The following is a 19,894-nucleotide window of genomic DNA, read 5'->3' on the forward strand; positions in this document are numbered from 1 at the left end:
GTTTCTATTTTTAGTTTCCTCCGAGTAAACATAAGAACATAAGAATTAGCAACAGGAGTAGGCCATCTAGCCCCTCGAGCCTGCTCCGCCATTCAATAAGATCATGGCTGATCTGGCCGTGGACTCAGCTCCACTTACCCGCCCTCTCCCCGTAACCCTTAATTCCCTTATTGGTTAAAAATCTATCTATCTGTGACTTGAAAACATTCAATGAGCTAGCCTCAACTGCTTCCCTGGGCAGAGAATTCCACAGATTCACAACCCTCTGGGAAAAGAAATTCCTTCTCAACTCGGTTTTAAATTGGCTCCCCTGTATTTTGAGGCTGTGCCCCCTAGTTCTAGTCTCCCCTACCAGTGGAAACAACCTCTCTGCCTCTATCTTGTCTATCCCTTTCATGATTTTAAATGTTTCTATAAGATCACCCCTCATCCTTCTGAACTCCAACGAGTAAAGACCCAGTCTACTCAATCTATCATCATAAGGTAACCCCCTCATTTCCGGAATCAGTCTAGTGAATCGTCTCTGTACCCCTTCCAAAGCTAGTATATCCTTCCTTAAGTAAGGTGACCAAAACTGCACGCAGTACTCCAGGTGCGGCCTTACCAATACCCTATACAGTTGCAGCAGGACCTCCCTGCTTTTGTACTCCATCCCTCTCGCAATGAAGGCCAACATTCCATTCGCCTTCCTGATTACCTGCTGCACTTGCAAACTAACTTTTTGGGATTCATGCACAAGGACCCCCAGGTCCCTCTGCACCTCAGCATGTTGTAATTTCTCCCCATTCAAATAATATTCCCTTTTACTGTTTTTTTTTTCCCCAAGGTGGATGACCTCACACTTACCGACATTGTATTCCATCTGCCAAACCTTAGCCCATTCGCTTAACCTATCCAAATCTCCTTGCAGCCTCCGAGTCCTCTACACAACCCGCTTTCCCACTAATCATAGTGTCATCTGCAAATTTTGTTGCACTACACTCTGTCCCCTCTTCCAGGTCATCTATGTATATTGTAAACAGTTGTGGTCCCAGCACCGATCCCTGTGGCACACCACTAACCACCGATTTCCAACCCGAAAAGGACCCATTTATCCCAACTCTCTGCCTTTCTGTTCGCCAGCCAATTCTCTATCCATGCTAATACATTTCCTCTGACGCCACGTACCTCTATCTTCTGCAGTAACCTTTTGTGTGGCACCTTATCGAATGCCTTTTGGAAATCTAAATACACCACATCCATCGGTACACCTCTATCCACCATGCTCGTTATATCCTCAAAAAATTCCAGTAAATTAGTTAAACATGATTTCCCCTTCATGAATCCATGTTGCGTCTGCTTGATTGCACTATTCCTATCTAGATGTCCCGCTATTTCTTCCTTAATGATAGCTTCAAGCATTTTCCCCACGACAGATGTTAAACTAACCGGCCTATAGTTACCTGCCTTTTGCCTGCCCCTTTTTTTAAACAGAGGCGTTACATTAGCTGCTTTCCAATCCGCTGGTACCTCCCCAGAGTCCAGAGAATTTTGGTAGATTATAACGAATGCATCTGCTATAACTTCCGCCATCTTTTTTAATACCCTGGGATGCATTTCATCAAGACCAGGGGGCTTGTCTACCTTGAGTCCCATTAGCCTATCCAGCACTACCCCCCTAGTGATAATGATTGTCTCAAGGTCCTCCCTTCCCACATTCCTGTGGCCTGCAATTTTTGGCATGGTTTTTGTGTCTTCCACTGTGAAGACCGAAGCAAAATAATTGTTTAAGGTCTCAGCCATTTCCACATTTCCCATTATTAAATCCTCCTCCTCATTTTCTAAGGGACCAACATTTACTTTAGTCACTCTTTTCCGTTTTATATATCAGTAAAAGCTTTTACTATCTGTTTTTATGTTTTGCGCAAGTTTACCTTCGTAATCTGTCTTCCCTTTCTTTATTGCTTTTTTAGTCATTCTTTGCTGTTGCTTAAAATTTTCCCAATCCTCTAGTTTCCCACTAACCTTGACCACCTTATACGCATTGGTCTTTGATTTGATACTCTTCTTTATTTCCTTGGTTATCCACGGCTGGTTATCCCTTCTCTTGCTGCCCTTCTTTATCACTGGAATATATTTTTGTTGCGCACTATGAAAGAGCTCCTTAAAAGTCCTCCGCTGTTCCTCAATTGTGCCACCGTTTAGTCTTTGTTTCCAGTCTACTTTAGCCAACTCTGCCCTCATCCCACTGTAGTCCCCTTTGTTTAAGCATAGTACGCTTGTTTCTGACACAACTTCCTCACCCTCAATCTGTATTACAAATTCAACCATACTGTGATCACTCATTCCGAGAGGATCTTTTACGAGGAGATCGTTTATTTTTCCTGTCTCATTACACAGGACCAGATCTAAGATGGCTTGCTCCCTTGTAGGTTCTGTTACATACTGTTCTAAGAAACAATCCCATATGCATTCTATGAATTCCTCCTCCAGGCTACCCCATGCGATTTGATTTGACCAATCGATATGTAGGTTAAAATCCCCCATGACTACTGCCGTTCCTTTTTCACATGCCTCCATTATTCCCTTGATTATTGCCCGCCCCACCGTGAAGTTATTATTTGGGGGTCTATAAACTACGCCGACCAGTGACTTTTTCCCCTTACTATCTCTAATCTCCATCCACAATGATTCAACATTTTGTTCATTGGAGCCAATATCATCCCTCACAACTGCCCTGATATCATCCTTTATTAACAGAGCTACCCCACCTCCTTTCCCTTCTTGTCTATCTTTCTGAATCGTCAGATACCCCTGTTTGTTTAATTCCCAGTCTTGGCCACCCTGCAACCATGTTTCTGTAATGGCCACCAAATCATACCCATTTGTAATGATTTGTGCCGTCAACACATTTACTTTATTTCGAATGCTGAGTGCATTTAGGTAGAGTGTTTTCATCCTAGTTTTTAAACCATGATTTTTAGTTTTGACCCCTCCTGCAGCCCCTTTATATTCAGTGGCCCTTTTTGTTTCTTGCCTTGGGTTTCTCTGCCCTCCACTTTTACTCATCTCCTTTCTGTCTTTTGCTTTTGTCTCCTTTTTGTTTCCCTTTGTCTCCCTGCATTGGTTCCCATTCCCCTGCCATATTAGTTTAACTCCTTCCCAACAGCACTAGCAAATACTCCCCCTAGGACATTGGTTCCGGTCCTGCCCAGGTGCAGACCGTCCAGTTTGTACTGGTCCCACCTCCCCCAGAACCTGTTCCAATGCCCCAGGAATTTGAATCCCTCCCTGCTGCACCACTGCTCAAGCCACTTATTCATCTGAGCTATCCTGCGATTCCTACTCTGACTAGCACGTGGCACTGGTAGCAATCCCGAGATTACTACTTTTGAGGTCCTACTTTTTAATTTAGCTCCTAGCTCCTTAAAATCGTATCGTAGGACCTCATCCCTTTTTTTTTTACCTATGTCGTTGGTACCAATGTGCACCACGACAACTGGCTGTTCTCCCTCCCTTTTTAGAATGTCCTGCACCCGCTCTGAGACATCCTTGACCCTTGCACCAGAGAGGCAACATACCATCCTGGAGTCTCGGTTGCGGCCGCAGAAATGCCTATCTATTCCCCTTACGATTGAATCCCCTATCACTATCGCTCTCCCACTCTTTTTCCTGCCCTCCTGTGCAACAGAGCCAGCCACAGTGCCATGAACTTGGCTGCTGCTGCCCTCCCCTGATGAGTCATCCCCCTCAACAGCACTCAAAGCAGTGTATCTGTTTTGCAGGGGGATGACCGCAGGGGACCCCTGCCCTACCTTCCTTGCACTGCTCTTCCTGCTGGTCTTCCATTCCCTAGCTGGCTGTGGACCCTTCTCCTGTGGTAAGACCAACTCGCTACACGTGCTACTCACGTCATTCTCAGCATCGTGGATGCTCCAGAGTGAATCCACCCTCAGTTCCAATTCCACAACGCGGTCCGTCAGGAGCTGGAGGCGGATACACTTCCCACACACTTTTTTGCCTTCTCTCCCCGCTGCAACTGCGCCGGTACGCCTTTTATAGGCCGCTCCGACGCTGCTCCCGCCTCTCGCCAACTGCCGCTGCCTGTGGAACACCCGCTGGGCCTTTTATAGGCTGCTCCGACGCTGCTCCCGCCTCTCGCTAACTGCCGCTGATACTTTATAGTCCTTGCATAAATGAACAAAACATTGAGGGAATTTCATTTTTTTTACTGTGTTTGCTGAATAATGATTCCTGTTCTGGCATGCCTGGAATTTGATTTGGTGGACCATCTCGTAGGTATGCTTCAGAGAATTGAACCTTGAACTGGCTGATGCAGGTCCAAATAAGGTCATTCAATAGATGATAATGGTTAAGTACACCTTTTTGAATACCAGTTCAGCTTGTAGCTCACAAACATGGATTCCATTTTGCCATTGTAATTTATTGACTATTAGAATTTATAGTGATAGTATTTTAATTTCCAAGTACATCTTGCATACAAAAACCTCCCTTGGATCAGCAGAGGATCATGACAGGAAGAGGAGCGGGGGAGTGTGGTAGGAGCAAGAAGGAGATGGAAATTTGGGGGTGGGAGGGGGAAGGAGGACAGGAAGAGCAGGGGAGAGTGGTACATAGGAACAGGCGTAGGCCTTTCAGACCATCGAGGCTGTTCTGGCACTCAATTAGATCATGGCGAATTACCTCAACTCCATTTATCTGCCTTTGTTTCTGATATCTTGATACCCTTACCTAACAAAAATCTATCGATCACAGTCTGAAAAATTTAAATTGGCCCAACAACCACAGCCTTTTGGTGAATGAGTTCCAGATTTTCACTACCCTTTGTGTGGAAAAAGTGATTCCTTGTTCCACTCTTCAATGGCCTAGTTCTTGTTTTAAGATTATGCCCTCTTCTGTATTTCTCCCACCATAGAAAATAATTTTGAATCTACCCTATTGAATCCCTTCATCATTTTAAATACCTTGATGAGATCGCAACCGTTTAAACTCAAGTGAATAAAAGCCAAGTTTATGCAATCTGTTCTCCTAATTTTATAACCCTTTAAGTCCTGGTATCATTCCAGTGAATCTGCACTGTACCCCTACTGAGGCCAATACATCTTCCCTGAGATGCGCAGACCTGAATCCAGTATTCCAGATGGGGTCTGTTTCAACCTGAGATAGTGTTTGGGGAGAGTGATGGAATCACTGGTGAGGATGCAGAGTTTGTGACTTCAGTCTTCCCAATGTTTAACTGGAGGAATTGCAACTCAACCAGGACTGGATGTCAGACAGCACAGTGACAGTTGAGGGGTTGAGACAGCTGATTGAGAGGCAGAGCTGGGTATCATCAGTGTATGTGTGGAAGCTGACCCCATGTCATGCCATGAGAAGGAGGCCAAGGTAGATCTTTGGGAGGACTCCAGAGGTAATGGTGCAGGGATCAGAAGAGAAGCCATTGTTGGAGATGCTCTGGCTATGATTGGATAGGTTAAGAATGGAACCATGCAAGGGTAGTCCCATGCAGCTGGACAACAGAGGAGCTGCATTGGAGAAAGATGGTGTGGTCGACCTTGTCAAAGGCTGCTGGGAAGGATGAACAAGGATAATACTGAACAGTCACAGTGAATGTCATTTGTGATTTGAGCGGTGTTTCATTGCTGTGGCAAGGGGCAGAAACCTGATTGGTGAGATTAAAACAGGGATTGGTGGGAAAGATGGGAGGTGAAAACACGTTCAAGTACTTTGGAGAGGAGACGGAGGTTAGAGATGGGACAGAAGTTTGCAACTGCAGAGGGATTGAGGGAATTTTTTCGAGGAAGGTATAATGACAGTGGAACTTACGCTAAATATACGTGCAGAAGATCAGTCCTCAGGTTGTACATGTGCAACTTTATAGGTTTTAAGACAGAAAAATAGGTCAATAAAGTGTAAGCCAAAACTTGACGTTCCAAGCAAAGTTTATGGCATGACCAAAGGCCCTGTTGTTTATATTCTCGTCTGGGTCAAAAATCAACACTGCAGACATTTTTTGAGGGATTTGAATTGTTGATTTCGTGGGACTTGCTGGCACTGGGGGATAAAGGGCCCAACTTTGCCCAACCACTTTTTTCGGTGTACTTGCCTTAAGTGCGCCGACTTTGCACGCTGGAAAGGGCGCCGGAAAAAAGGGGCCCCATCCTGGCCGCTCTTCGGAGTCCTGGTGTGGTGTGCAGTGTGAAGTGGGGGGCGGAGCAACAGGCCAGCGGCGAAAACAGTGCCGGCACCTGCGCGCATGCTCCTGCCCTCCTAGCATGTCCTGCGGCTGTGAGCGGGACCCGATGCTCGCAGCCCCTATCCCCGGCCGAAGGGACGCCCTGATCTTGCCGCACCCTATCCCCAGCCGAGTGGCCTCCCGCACCGGCCGACCAGCCTGCTGAGTTCCCGGGCGAGGTAGGACTTTGGTTTTATTTTTTATTGTGCTTGAGAGTTTTGATTGGGGGAAGGGGGGTGGAGGAGAGTTTTGGGGGGGGTGGAGAGAAAGAGTATATTGTGGGGGGGGGAGGAGGAGCGTTTCGGGGGGAGAGAGAAAGAGTGTTTTGGGGGGAGTGGGGGGAGAAAGAGTGTTTTGTAAAACAGCATCTCTCTCTCTGGCTACCCGTGACATTGCTGCCAACAGCTCGCATTTCTCCGGTAGGATTTACTTCATTTTTATTAGTATTTTAATTGTTTGAGCTTTTCCTTACAATGTTTGGTGCTTGGTTGTTGAGATCCTCTCCAGTTCCCTTCCCTCCTCTATCCCTGCCCTAATGTCTGCCGAATGTGCGCTGCTTTTTCTTCACTGTCGCAAGGTTTTCAGAGCTGGCCGCATACGCTGACCTAAGTGGATTTGTAGTAAGTTTTTGCTGGCCAAAGTGGCATAAATGGCCAAAACTGGCGGGAGTGTCTGGGAACGCCCCCTTTTGGGGAAAAAAAAACTGACCTAAAAAAATCGTACCTAACTGATTTACTCTGGAGCAAATCTTTTGGGGAAAATGGCATTTTTTAACTTAAGCCAGAAAAGAATTGATGCAAGTCATGGACAAAGTTGGGCCCTATATGAGCAAATTGATTAGTTTGTTTTGTGGTGGTTGCTCATGCTGATGGATAACTTTTCTTACCTATCCAATGAATGGAACTACATTTTGATTCACATTTAGGCATTGGGATATTTGAGCCAATCAGCACTGTTAATGGGCAGTGGTGATTTGAATTAATCAACATTTTTTGCCCTATGAACATGTGACAATTTCAATATTGATTTTGGTGGTGAAAATGGAAGATTGTCTCTTGATGAATTAAAGTAATGAATGTCTGTGGTGTCTTCAATATGCTAAATGTTATTCAAACTGAGTTTTGCATTTCTATTATTTTTTAGTAAATTATATAGAAGCTAATAATTATCTTGTATGTGATTCACAGTCCGGGTACACAGGTGATAAAGTTACGTATATTCAGTGTTGCCAATAGGATAGGGGAGGGTTGGCATTGAATTAAATGCAGGATAATAGATGGGTGACTTTGACTTTTATATATAGGGGAATAGATGGCTGCCATTGTTATATGCTGGGGGTAAATGGGTGGCACTGCATTATATATAGAATGATGGGTGGCATTGAGTTACATCTAGGTCTCAGTTCTATATCTTTCTAGCTACTTCTCTCTGAGCATCTGCATGATGTCTTGCACAGAGGAGTGCATGGCACTACATTACTTGACCAAGTATAAACCTGTGCCAAAGTCCGGCCTGCAGCAACTCAACTACAGTGGAGTTTTCAAATCGCAGTAACCATGGGAAATTGCTCACACATGTGTTGTATAAACAGGATCTGAATGATTGCCAAATTGAAACTATTTTTATTCCACAAATACAACTAATCTGTACAGCTCACTGTCTATTACAGAATAAAATTAATTTAGAATATTGTCCTAGTTTTGCCAGAGTGGGCCATCTCAGTGTGCCCTGTTGATCTTGTTATTGACCAATGCGGTAGTGTAGCTTTTGGCCGCCTGAGGAAAAGAGTGTTTGAAGACCAGGCCCTCAAAACTACCACCAAGGTCATGGTCTACAGGGCTGTAGTATCCGCCCTCCTGTATCGCTCAGAGACATGGACCATGTACAGTAGACAGCTCAAGTCGCTGGAGAAATACCACCAACGATGTCTCCGCAAGATCCTACAAATCCCCTAGGACAACAGACACATCAACATTAGCGTCTTCATTCAGGCCAACATCCCCAGCATTGAAGCACTGACCACACTTGATCAGCTCCGCTGGGCAAGCCACATAGTTCACATGCCAGACACGAGGCTCCCAAAGCAAGCTCTCTACTCTGAACTCCTTCACGGCAAACGAGCCAAAGATGGGCAGAGGAAACGTTACAAGGATACCCTCAAAGCCTCCCTGATAAAGTGCAACATCCTCACTGACACCTGGGAGTCCCTGGCCAAAGACCGCCCTAAGTGGAGGAAGTGCATCCGGGAGGGCGCTGAGCACCTTAAGTCTCAATGTCGAGAGCATGCAGAAATCAAGCGCAGGCAGCGGAAAGAGCGTGTGGTAAACCTGTCTCTCCTGTGACGGAGACTGTGGTTCTCGTATTGGACTGTTCAGCCACCTAAGAACTCATAGGAGTGGAAGCAAGTCTTCCTCGATTCCGAGGGACTGGCTATGATGATGATGATGATGAGACTTGTTATTGCATGTTTAGGTTTTTAAACATTTTGACAACAAAGTTGCTTGAAGTGCGAACTGATAACGGCGCACCAAGGGCATCTGGGACTTTGGTGAACAATGGGACAAACAGTGTATCTCCTTAACCAATGAGATTAAAGGATTGAGAAATAAACAGAAGAAGGATGAATTAACGTGAATGAATTCAATGTCAAATCAGGGACAGAATGGTGAATGAATTCAATGTCAAATCAGGGACAGAATGAGAAATACAGAGAGGGAAAGGAAGATTGGATTAAGAGAAAAAAAAAGAGACCAGTATAAGAAAACAAAAAATGTACATTTTAAATTTGACATTTTTTAAATCTCCCTTCAATTCACAATCTGAAGGAATGAGACGCCACACTTTTAATAGTTCACTTTCTGGGCCAGAAAGGTTGATTGGAAGTTTAATTGACAATTATCACATCATTAAAAGGGTACTTATGCTATTAATTAGTAGACTTAACTATCTGTGGCAAATTTAATGAGAAATTAATGTGCAAATGCAGCAACATCATGAAAATCACAGGGAGGTTAAGAGCAAACGTAATAGCAGAGTGGCCAAATCAGCCAGCAACCTGTGGCATTTCAGAATTCTCGGGCACCTCTTCCTCGCTACAAGATGCTGACCAATTTGCGCATTAATAATTATTTTCAGTAAATTCTGGGCCCATATCATTATTACCTAATGTGTATCAAGGTTATGCCACGTGTTTGCACAGACCAGAAGCGTGACTTGATCCTTAATGGTAATTTGCAAAACTATTTCAGTGACTTGTAACCATTTGTAATCAAAATAATGGATACTGATATTCATCATCATCATCATCATCATCAGGCAGTCCCTCGGAATCGAGGAAGACTTGCTTCCACCCCTAAAGTGAGTTCTTTGGTGGCTGAACAGCCCAACACAAGAGCCATAGAGCCTGTCACAGGTGGGACAGATATTCATCGGGGGAAGGCGGGGGGGGCAATGATTTACCACACGCTCCTTCCGCTGCCTGCGCCTGACCTCTTCACGCTTGCAGCGTTGAGATTCGAAGAGCACTTTCTCCACATAGGGTGGTCTTCGGCCAGGGTCTCCCAGGCGTCAGTGATGATGTCGCACTTCATCAGCGAGGCTTTGAGGGTGTCCTTGTAATGTTTCCGCTGCCCACCTTTGGCTTGTTTGCCATGAAGGAGCTCCACATAGAGCAGCTGCTTAGGGAGTCTCGTGTCTGGCATACGGACTATGTGGCCTGCACAGCGAAGCTGATCGAGTGTGGTCAGCGCTTCAATGCTGGGGATGTTAGCCTGGGCGAGGACACTGATGTTGGTGCGTCTGTCCTCCCAGGGGATTTGCAGGATCTTGCGGAGACATCGTTGGTGATGTATCTCCAGCGACTTGATGTGTCTTCTGTAAGTTGTCCATGTCTCTGATCCATACAGGAGGGCGGGTGTTATTACAGCCCTGTAGGTTTGAGGGCCTGGTCTTCATTCACAATCTTCCTCAGGCGGCCGAAGGCTGCACTGGCACACTGGAGGCGATGTTGAATCTCTGCATCAATGTCTGCCTTTGTTGACAGGAGACTCCCGAGGTATGGGAAGAGGGTCGCGCTGTGAATCTTGATGACTGGGGGGCAGTGCTGTGCGACGAGGACAGGCTGGAGGAGGACTTTTGTGTTACGGATGTTAAGCATAAGGCCCATGTTTTCATATGCCTCAGTGAATACATCGACTATATCCTGGAGTTCAACCTCAGTGTGTGCAGACGCAAACTGCAGTTCAACGACAGAGGTTTGGGTGATCTTGGACCTGGTCTGGAGATGGCGTAGGTTAAACAGCTTCCCACTGGTTCTGTAGTTTAGTTCCACTCCAGCGGGGAGCTTGTTGACAGTGAGGTGGAGCATGGCCGTGAGGAAGATTGAGAAAAGGGTTGGAGCGATGACGCAGCCCTGTTTGATTCCGGTTCGGATGTGGAATGGGTCTGTAACGGATCCGCTGGTAAGGATCACGGCCTGCATGTCATCGTGGAGCAGGCAAAGAATGTTGACAAACTTTTGGGGGCACCCAAAACTGAGGAGGACGCTCCATCGACCCTCACGGTCGACAGTGTCAAAGGCCTTTGTAAGATCGAAAAAGGCCATGTATAAGGGCTAGCGCTGCTCCCTTCATTTTTCCTGCAGTTATCATGCTGCAAAGATCATGTACGTTGTTCCCCATAGGGGATGAAATCCGCACTGTGACTCTGAGAGGAGCTCCTCGGCCACAGGGAGAAGACGGTTGAGGAGGACTCTTAGCGACAACCTTCCCAGTGGTTGATAGCAGGGAGATTCCTCTGTAGTTGCCGCTGTCAGATTTGTTCCCTTTTTAAAAAATGAACACGATCACTGCATCTCTGAGATCTAATTTGCAAAACTATTTGTGACCTGTAACCAGTTGTAATCAAGAAAATGGATACTGATATTATGCTTCTTGCAACACACAGGAAAAGATTTCACTGATCTTTTTAGGTGCAAACTGGCATGTACATCCAGAGCAATTAAAGCAACAGAACCTTTGTTTGTTTGAGGATGATTTGTGTACACAAAGTACCTTACTGTATTTGTGCTCCAGTGGTGTTTTGGGTTATCAAGAGCCAAATCTTTAGGCTATAGTTATGGTTCCCAAGGAGCCATTCAGTCTCTTTGTTGAAAGAGCTTTGGCAAGATTGACTGAGTCACAATAAAGGAGCAGTGAGAGGAGCCAAAGAAGTTGGCAGTCATTTGCATGCTTTCAAGCTTCATGTTGAAGGAATATTATCCTTTGTGATCGAGTATTATTCCTTCATGCTTGCCCACCACTCCAAGAACATGCAGGAATCCAGTGACAGGCTAAAAACTGGTTATATCGACTTCTCAGTAGGAGTGCATCCATCATGTGCAGTGCCAGATGTTGGTGAAGGCAACTTTAAAGAGGGAACTGACACACTCCTGTTCACTCAAAGCCAAGTAATTGTTTTTCAGCTTGTGCTTTTTCTCAACAGCTTTCTCTCTTCTAAGTATTCCCTTTCCTCTGCTGTTATAACATAAAATATTACTAATGCACGTCAGCACTGCACTCCTGAATCGGTTCGGAACTCATAAATGTGAGGGGATTGAGTATTTGGAGAGTGGTTTTGAACACCACTTCAATTATGAAAAATGTTCCCAAATAATTGCCTTGATTAGTATTTGAATCAATATACAGCTGTATTTCATAAAAGCTGCTGGCAAACTTATTGGCTGTAATTACTGTAAGTGAAGAAAGTTAAGAAATAGTGTGATAAAGATACCACTGAGCATGAAGTATAGTAATTACCCCAGTCAGGATAATCCAGCAGAATGTCTGCAGGTTTGATAATGTAAAAGGAGGAGAAGGGTGTAATTGTTTCTTCATTGGAGAAGAATGGTGGTTTAAGGGTAGTGTGGGGTTTTGGAATCTGAGTTACTTGCGCTGCCAGCCACACTTCCCTTCCAATGAAGCCTCATCCTGTTGTAAAGTTCTTCAGGGGGATTTTAACCACAAGAACAGGTGGGTTGGAAGTAGGTAGGGGTTAAAATTTTTGATTTTTAGAGTAGGAGCATAACCCGGCTCCAAAGTGCCCACATCTGGGTGTAACAGGTCTGTCTGGATGCCGGCAAGAAACCGACTCGCTGAAGTCGAGGTTTAATTATTGGATGCAGGCGGGTACTTAATGTCTTTAGGAGACATCTTTATCTTTAAATAGGAAGTATCTTTAAATTGTTTTTAACTTGGCTCCAAATATAAGATGAGCAGCACGGGTTTCCCAGAGCTCAGACAACTGACCAGAGAACGAATTTGAATAGCATTTCAGGTGGGTATTTAAACTTGTAATTGTCCCAACTGAATAAAAGCTCACTTATTGCAGCTGATGCCTCAGTTCCCTCTGGCAAATGTTTGGCAGAGAGTGCTTGTGTGAATAGAGCTTTTTTTCAGCTGGAGGATTTCAAAGAGGTGAGTTCAGGATGTGAGGCACCTTGGATGTGTTTGACAGCACATCAGAAGAGGAAGACCATCACCGCCACAACAGTGAGGGCTTGCTGTGGTGGGGTCATCACGTGCACAGGACGATGGTGCACAGGAGGGAGGTGCACACAAAAGGGGCTGAGGTCACAGGTGGCACTAACCACGTCACAAGACTTACAGACAGAGGCTCAGCACCCTTGACCTCTCGGAACAGCAGTGCTTCCACAAGCTGTGGTAGATCAGCTACCTGGTGGCTACGTAGTATCAGTGGCTGCCAAAGTGACTACTGCCCTCGACTTTTTCACCTCCGGATCCTTCCAGGACGTTAACAGCTACATATCTAGGATATCACAGATGGCTGCATATAAATAAGGCAGGTCACTGATTGTTTTCCAGGACCGACAATTATGTAACTTTCCCTCGAGAAGACAATAGCCAGAATGAGCAGACGCTCTGATTCGGCTGGATTCCCACAGGTACAGGGTGCCATCGACTGCACACACGTGGTAATCCGAGCACCGCCACAGCATCCAGGAGTTTTTATATTCCAAAAGGAATATTTGTCCATCAGTGCACAGCTGGTGTGCAACCACAAGAGGAGGTTCAGACAGGTGTGTAGTAGATTCCCTGGGAGCTGTCATAATGCCAACATTCCAGACCTTTTCGCTCCAGGAGACAGACCTAAGGGCTGGCTCGAAGGAGACAAGGGATACCCCTTTAAAACTTGGCTCATAGAAACATCGAAACATAGAAAATAGGTGCAGGAGTAGGCCATTCGGCCCTTCTAGCCTGCACCGCCATTCAATGAGTTCATGGCTGAACATGCAACTTCAGTACCCCATTCCTGCTTTCTCGCCATATCCCTTGATCCCCCTAGTAAGGACTACATCTAACTCCTTTTTGAATATATTTAGTGAATTGGCCTCAACAACTTTCTGTGGTAGAGAATTCCACAGGTTCACCACTCTCTGGCTGAAGAAGTTTCTCCTCATCTCGGTCCTAAATGGCTTACCCCTTATCCTTAGACTGTGACCCCTGGTTCTGGACTTCCCCAACATTGGGAACATTCTTCCTGCATCTAACCTGTCTAAATCCATCAGAATTTTAAACGTTTCTATGAGGTTCCCTCTCATTCTTCTGAACTCCAGTGAATACAAGCCCAGTTGATCCAGTCTTTCTTGATAGGTCAGTCCCGCCATCCCGGGAATCAGTCTGGTGAACCTTCGCTGCACTCCCTCAATAGCAAGAATGTCCTTCCTCAGGTTAGGAGACCAAAACTGTACACAATACTCCAGGTGTGGCCTCACCAAGGCCCTGTACAACTGTAGCAACACCTCCCTGCCCCTGTACTCAAATCCCCTTGCTATGAAGACCAACATGCCATTTGCTTTCTTAACCGCCTGCTGTACCTGCATGCAAACCTTCAATGACTGATGTACCATGACACCCAGGTCTCGTTGCACCTCATCTTTTCCTAATCTGTCACCATTCAGATAATAGTCTGTCTTTTTTTACCACCAAAGTGGATAACCTCGCATTTATCCACATTATACTTCATCTGCCATGCATTTGTCCACTCACCTAACCTATCCAAGTCGCTCTGCAGCCTCAGAGCATCCTCCTCACAGCTCACACTGCCACCCAACTTAGTGTCATCCGCAAATTTGGAGATACTACATTTAATCCCCTCGTCCAAATCATTAATGTACAATGTAAACAGCTGGGGCCCCAGCACAGAATCTTGAGGTACCCCACTAGTCACCGCCTGCCATTCTGAAAAGTCCCCATTTACCCCTACTCTTTGCTTCCTGTCTGACAACCAGTTCTCAATCCACGTCAGCACACTACCCCCAATCCCATGTGCTTTAACTTTGCACATTAATCTTTTGTGTGGGATCTTGTCGAAAGCCTTCTGAAAGTCCAAATATACCACATCAACTGGTTCTCCCTTGTCCACTCTACTGGAAACATCCTCAAAAAATTCCAGAAGATTTGTCAAGCATGATTTCCCTTTCACAAATCCATGCTGACTTGGACCTATCATGTCACCTCTTTCCAAATGCGCTGCTATGACATCCTTAATAATTGATTCCATCATTTTACCCACTACCGATGTCAGGCTGACCGGTCTATAAATTCCCTGTTTTCTCTCTCCCTCCTTTTTTAAAAAGTGGGGTTACATTGGCTACCCTCCACTCCATAGGAACTGATCCAGAGTCAATGGAATGTTGGAAAATGACTGTCAATGCATCCGCTATTTCCAAGGCCACCTCCTTAAGTACTCTGGGATGCAGTTCATCAGGCCCTGGGGATTTATCGGCCTTCAATCCCATCAATTTCCCCAACACAATTTCCCGACTAATAAGGATTTCCCTCAGTTCCTCCTCCTTACTAGACCCTCTGACCCCTTTTATATCCGGAAGGTTGTTAGTGTCCTCCTTAGTGAATACCGAACCAAAGTACTTGTTCAATTCGTCCACCATTTCTTTGTTCCCCGTTATGACTTCCCCTGATTCTGACTGCAGGGGACCTACGTTTGTCTTTACTAACCTTTTTCTCTTTACATATCAATAGAAACTTTTGCAATCCGTCTTAATGTTCCCTGCAAGCTTCTTCTCGTACTCCATTTTCCCTGCCCTAATCAAACCCTTTGTCCTCCTCTGCTGAGTTCTAAATTTCTCCCAGTCTCCGGGTTCGCTGCTATTTCTGGCCAATTTGTATGCCACTTCCTTGGCTTTAATACTATCCCTGATTTCCCTTGATAGCTACGGTTGAGCCACCTTCCCTTTTTTATTTTTACGCCATGACACTTGTGAGGAACCCCACCAATGAGGCGTAGGAGCGCTACAACGAGAGCTACACGACCACCAGTTGTGTCACCGACCAAGCCATTTGACTGTTGAAGATGCGCTTTAGGTACCTGCACAGATCTGGAGGCGCCCTTCAGTACTCGCCAGTGAAGGTCTCCAGAATGCTGATGGTGTGCTGTGGCCTGCACAACATTGCGCAGCAGAGAGGATTGCAGGTGGAAGAGGACAAAGGGGCTCATCATTCATCTATGGATGAGGAGGAGGAGGATGAAGATGGGGCACCCATCACCGACCAGCCATGTACATTGCTGCCAGGGATGCCCTAATATCACGAAGGTTCACCTGGTGTGAAACAAGGAATGAAATCCTGCGGTCTGTTCCTACTATCGGGACCACCCCTCCACCTTTGCACTAAACAGTTCTTCAACCACTGCACAACCGCTGAATGGGTCCCAGCATATATTGGTATTCATCATGAAACAAGTTAAAGGGTGAGTTGCCAATTGGGACATCATAATGGGCAAAACGTAGAGGTGGTGCTAATCAATATGTTTTGTGTGTCATTATAAAAAAAGGAAACTTAACAACATAACCTGTTATCAAACACCCATGTGCATCCCCTTTGTGAATTACAGTTTCTTGACTGCGTCTGTGTGGTGCAACCCCTGTGGCTTGAGCAGAGGTAGGGATAGGCTGCTCATATCCTTGGGCTGACTGTTCAAATGTTCTTGGGCAACAAGCTCTGGGTGTTGGAGCCCCTGAGGGCCCCGCCAAAAACTGCTCCACTTGCAGCTGTGCAGGGGCAGACTCGACCATCGGGAGAGGAGGCAGCATGTCAGGAACTGGCAGTGAGGAGGTGGGCGGGGTGGGGGTGCGGGAAACGAGTTAAAAAGCGGGAGTGCTTTGAGTGGAGTTCCTACTTCCATGTATCTTTTGACCATCATCTCTCTCCTGGACCAACGCCACATCACTCTTACCAATCTGCTGCAGACCAGCTTGGTGGATATCAGTGTTGCATTGCAAGGTCACGGAAACACTATCTATCATCCTGTTTAAGGCAACAGACATCTCCTGCAAATCTGTGGTCATGGTCTGCATGGACTCATTTGAGAGCCATGCATGTAGCGCCACTGAGGCGGCCACTCTCTCCATGGCAGACATTCTCACAATTCTCTGCACCACAATTCATTGTTGGGCTCCTCCATTCCCTCCGCTATTGTGGAGAGAATGCGTAGCATGTCTGTCAGTACCTGGCTAAGTTGTTGATGCACCTCTAGCGTTCTCCTTAATATCTCTTAATAGGGTTCAGCATCTGTGTCCAGTTGAGCAGAGTTTGGAGCGGATTGCACCCCATGACGTGGACTCTCCACGACCACCAGTATCTGCTCGTGCTCACTTGAGTTGTGAAACACCAGCTGAAAACCCAGCTAACTGTCTAAGTGGACCCACCGAAGTGCGAGTATCTGCGCTGGTGCAAGGATGTAGGTGCACCCTCAGAATGAATGAGGTCTTCTGAGGAATTGTACTCATGGATGCCCTGCAATACTAGCTGTACGCATGAAGGCCCTGGAAGACAAAAGAAAGGGACGTGATTTAGTCGTAGCAAAGTCACAATCTTGACAATTACCGTACTCCATGTTCTAATCATCCAATCATCGATGAAATAAAGTTGGCATATGTGTGTCCGAGATATTTATAATTCTGTCACCTACTATCTAGGAGCTCCCTGTCCCTCCATCTCCAAATGAGAGGGACACAGATGTGCCACTCATCTCCGGGGACGACTCCCTCTGCTTTGCGCTCTCCCTCTTATAAGGGGCGAGAAACAGACCTGTGAATGAAGGTGAGGTATTTATCCGATGGATGCAGTACATTCGTGAGGGCGACTATGCAACAGGTGCATCGTATTGCTTAAGGATTGGGGTGAGTGGCACCGGTGGATGGGTAAATGGGAAGGTGATGTTGTGCACAGAAAGTAAGGGCTGGGTGCTGCTGAAATTTGGGTGGGTGTGAAGAGTGATATGTGATGGGGTACACTTAGCAAGTCAGAGTGAAAGGTGTTAGAGAATGCGGGGGTGGGGTGTGCTTAAAGAACAGGATGTATTTGAGTCAAAAAATGTACTCGCTTTTCCTGATCTGGTTAGGTCATTAAACCGCTTCCTACATTGCATCCAAGACCTGAGATCAACACTGCTGCATCTCACCAACTGAACTACCTCCAGCCAAGCTGACTTGGTGAGAGCAGTAGGTTTCTTCCATTGCTGGGGAAAAGTATGTCCCTCCTGCTCCTGACTGCACCCAGCAGAAATTCCAGCGATACATTACTGAATCTGGATGCTGCCCTTGCTGTATGTCCACCATCCATCCTAAACGCCTCCAATTTCCATTTGTTCTCGGCCCCTTTAAGTACAGCTGCGATCACATCATGTGGCTGTGCATCATACTCGCTGCGCAGCTTGGAGACGCGAAACCTGGAAGTCAGTGAATTGGTACAATTGAGTTGAGATCACAGATTCCGACCCACACAGTTGACTTCCGGCTTTCGCCCACAAAATTCCAGCCCCCTCGCTCGGAAGCAACCTTCATTTAATATCGAGGCTCTTGTGCTTTTGACATGATTATATTTATTTTTTCCAAATTTTAAGTGATTCTGGATAAATGTTGTACTAAAAAGCATTTTCTTTTTGACATTCCTATATGCTTATTTTCTTTTTTAAATGTGCAACAGGAATAGAAGAATTTTTATCAAACTTCTGTGATTAGTGTGAGGATGTTTTAATGGGTATTGCTGCCTTTTTCTAACACTTCCTGCTGTTTCTGCTGTTATTTTGATTTTACTTGCTACATTTCGTGACTCCCAGTGAACTTTGAGTGAAATATTATGCTTCCCTCCAAGTTTTGTGATGCAAGAGAAACAAAATCAGCAATAAATTCCCTTTCTTGAGTCGGGAAGGTGTTTGTTATATAGATGTTATTCTTGTCTGGAAATTTTGACGGAATGCAGCTTCAACAGCTCAAACTGTATGTTAGTTGTGAAGCATCAATCTATTTCTTTTAATGCTGTTTGTCATCACTTCAAAGTTTACTATCTATATCATGATATATCACTGACCTCTCTTGACCACTTTATATTGACAAAGTAAGCCTCCCAACAGTCTGGGAGCCAATGTTCTGACCTGCCTGCTACATATGTGATAATTGATGAGGCCGGTCAACAAGTGAGTTTGCTCCAGTTGTTTGTTCATCCCACCCCACTATATTTTTTTGTCTTTTTCTCTTTTCCCCCATGATATTCAATGGTCAATGCACAAGAGGAGACCTGCTCCCAGGTCACTGTCAAAGTAACTATTGAGTCAGCTGCTAGAAGGTGCAGATTAGGCAAGTAATGGATAGCTAGGAGTATGTTCAAAGCTATAATAAGCATTTTGAGTTCAGATGGAACTGTTATAGGTTATGATTCAGATGATACTGCCATTCAAATCCATCAAGTGTATCACAGTCTTTATGGCATGCCCCCAGTTTCTAGTGTTTGGTGAATGGAATTTTTCCATTTTGAGACTAGTTTTGAGAGTTTTTAAGTTCTGAAGTAACTAAGGGAATTGGAGGACTGTGCTGTCAGGACTCCCTGAAAACGCTGTGGATAAATTCATGGTGCTCTAGGAACACAGGAAATTTTAGGAGCAGGAAACGACAATTTGGCCCAACAAGCCTGCTTTTGTTTGATTGTTCTCAAACATATCTTTTTATATTCTTGCATTATTCCTCAATACTCTCTTTCTTTCGAAACACATTTAGTTATCTCAAACTCTGTTAGTATGATGGCCTTCATTGATGAGTTATTCCACATTTCTATAACCCCTTGTGTGAAATAGTTCAAGCTAAATCCCTAATAAATAATATAAATTCCTGTATTTTAAAATATAATCCTTAATTTTTGAAATTTTCATTAGTGTGAACAGTTTATCAGAACCAACTTCATCAATTCCCTTCATAGTTTCAAAAATTTATACTAGGCCACTTTCCAATGAGAACAATACTAACTTCTCTTCATTTCCTCACAAACGCGATTCCTGAGACCTGGGATCATCTTTGTTGCCTTTATCAAGACAGTAATACCTTTCCTTAAAGTCCCAGCTTTGATTCCAGTTTTGTGCTGAGTTAGCTAGCAATAGCAACAGCAGTGGCGGTGATGCAGTATGCCTCAAAATAGAGAAAGGAAAATAAGTTTGGATTCGTGCTCTTAATCTTTGCCTCGTTATTCCTGCTGGGCAATGAGTGTCTGGATATTGGGTGAGGAGAAGATTGGATACTTTATACTTGTAAATGAAAAATGAACACTTGGACATTTATACCCAAGTGAATCAGTCTCTTGAGAAGAGAAAGAA

At 45.2% G+C, this 19,894-nt stretch overlaps 1 protein-coding gene across 2 annotated transcripts in view; it reads left to right on the forward strand.

The window, feature by feature from the left end:
* Window positions 1-19,894, forward strand: part of afg2a (AFG2 AAA ATPase homolog A) — a 594,246-nt gene that overhangs the window by 70,098 nt on the left and 504,254 nt on the right. The gene's annotated exons all lie outside the window — the stretch shown is intronic.

The sequence above is a fragment of the Pristiophorus japonicus genome, chromosome 2, assembly GCF_044704955.1.
Source record: "Pristiophorus japonicus isolate sPriJap1 chromosome 2, sPriJap1.hap1, whole genome shotgun sequence".
NCBI classification, from domain to species: domain Eukaryota; kingdom Metazoa; phylum Chordata; class Chondrichthyes; family Pristiophoridae; genus Pristiophorus; species Pristiophorus japonicus.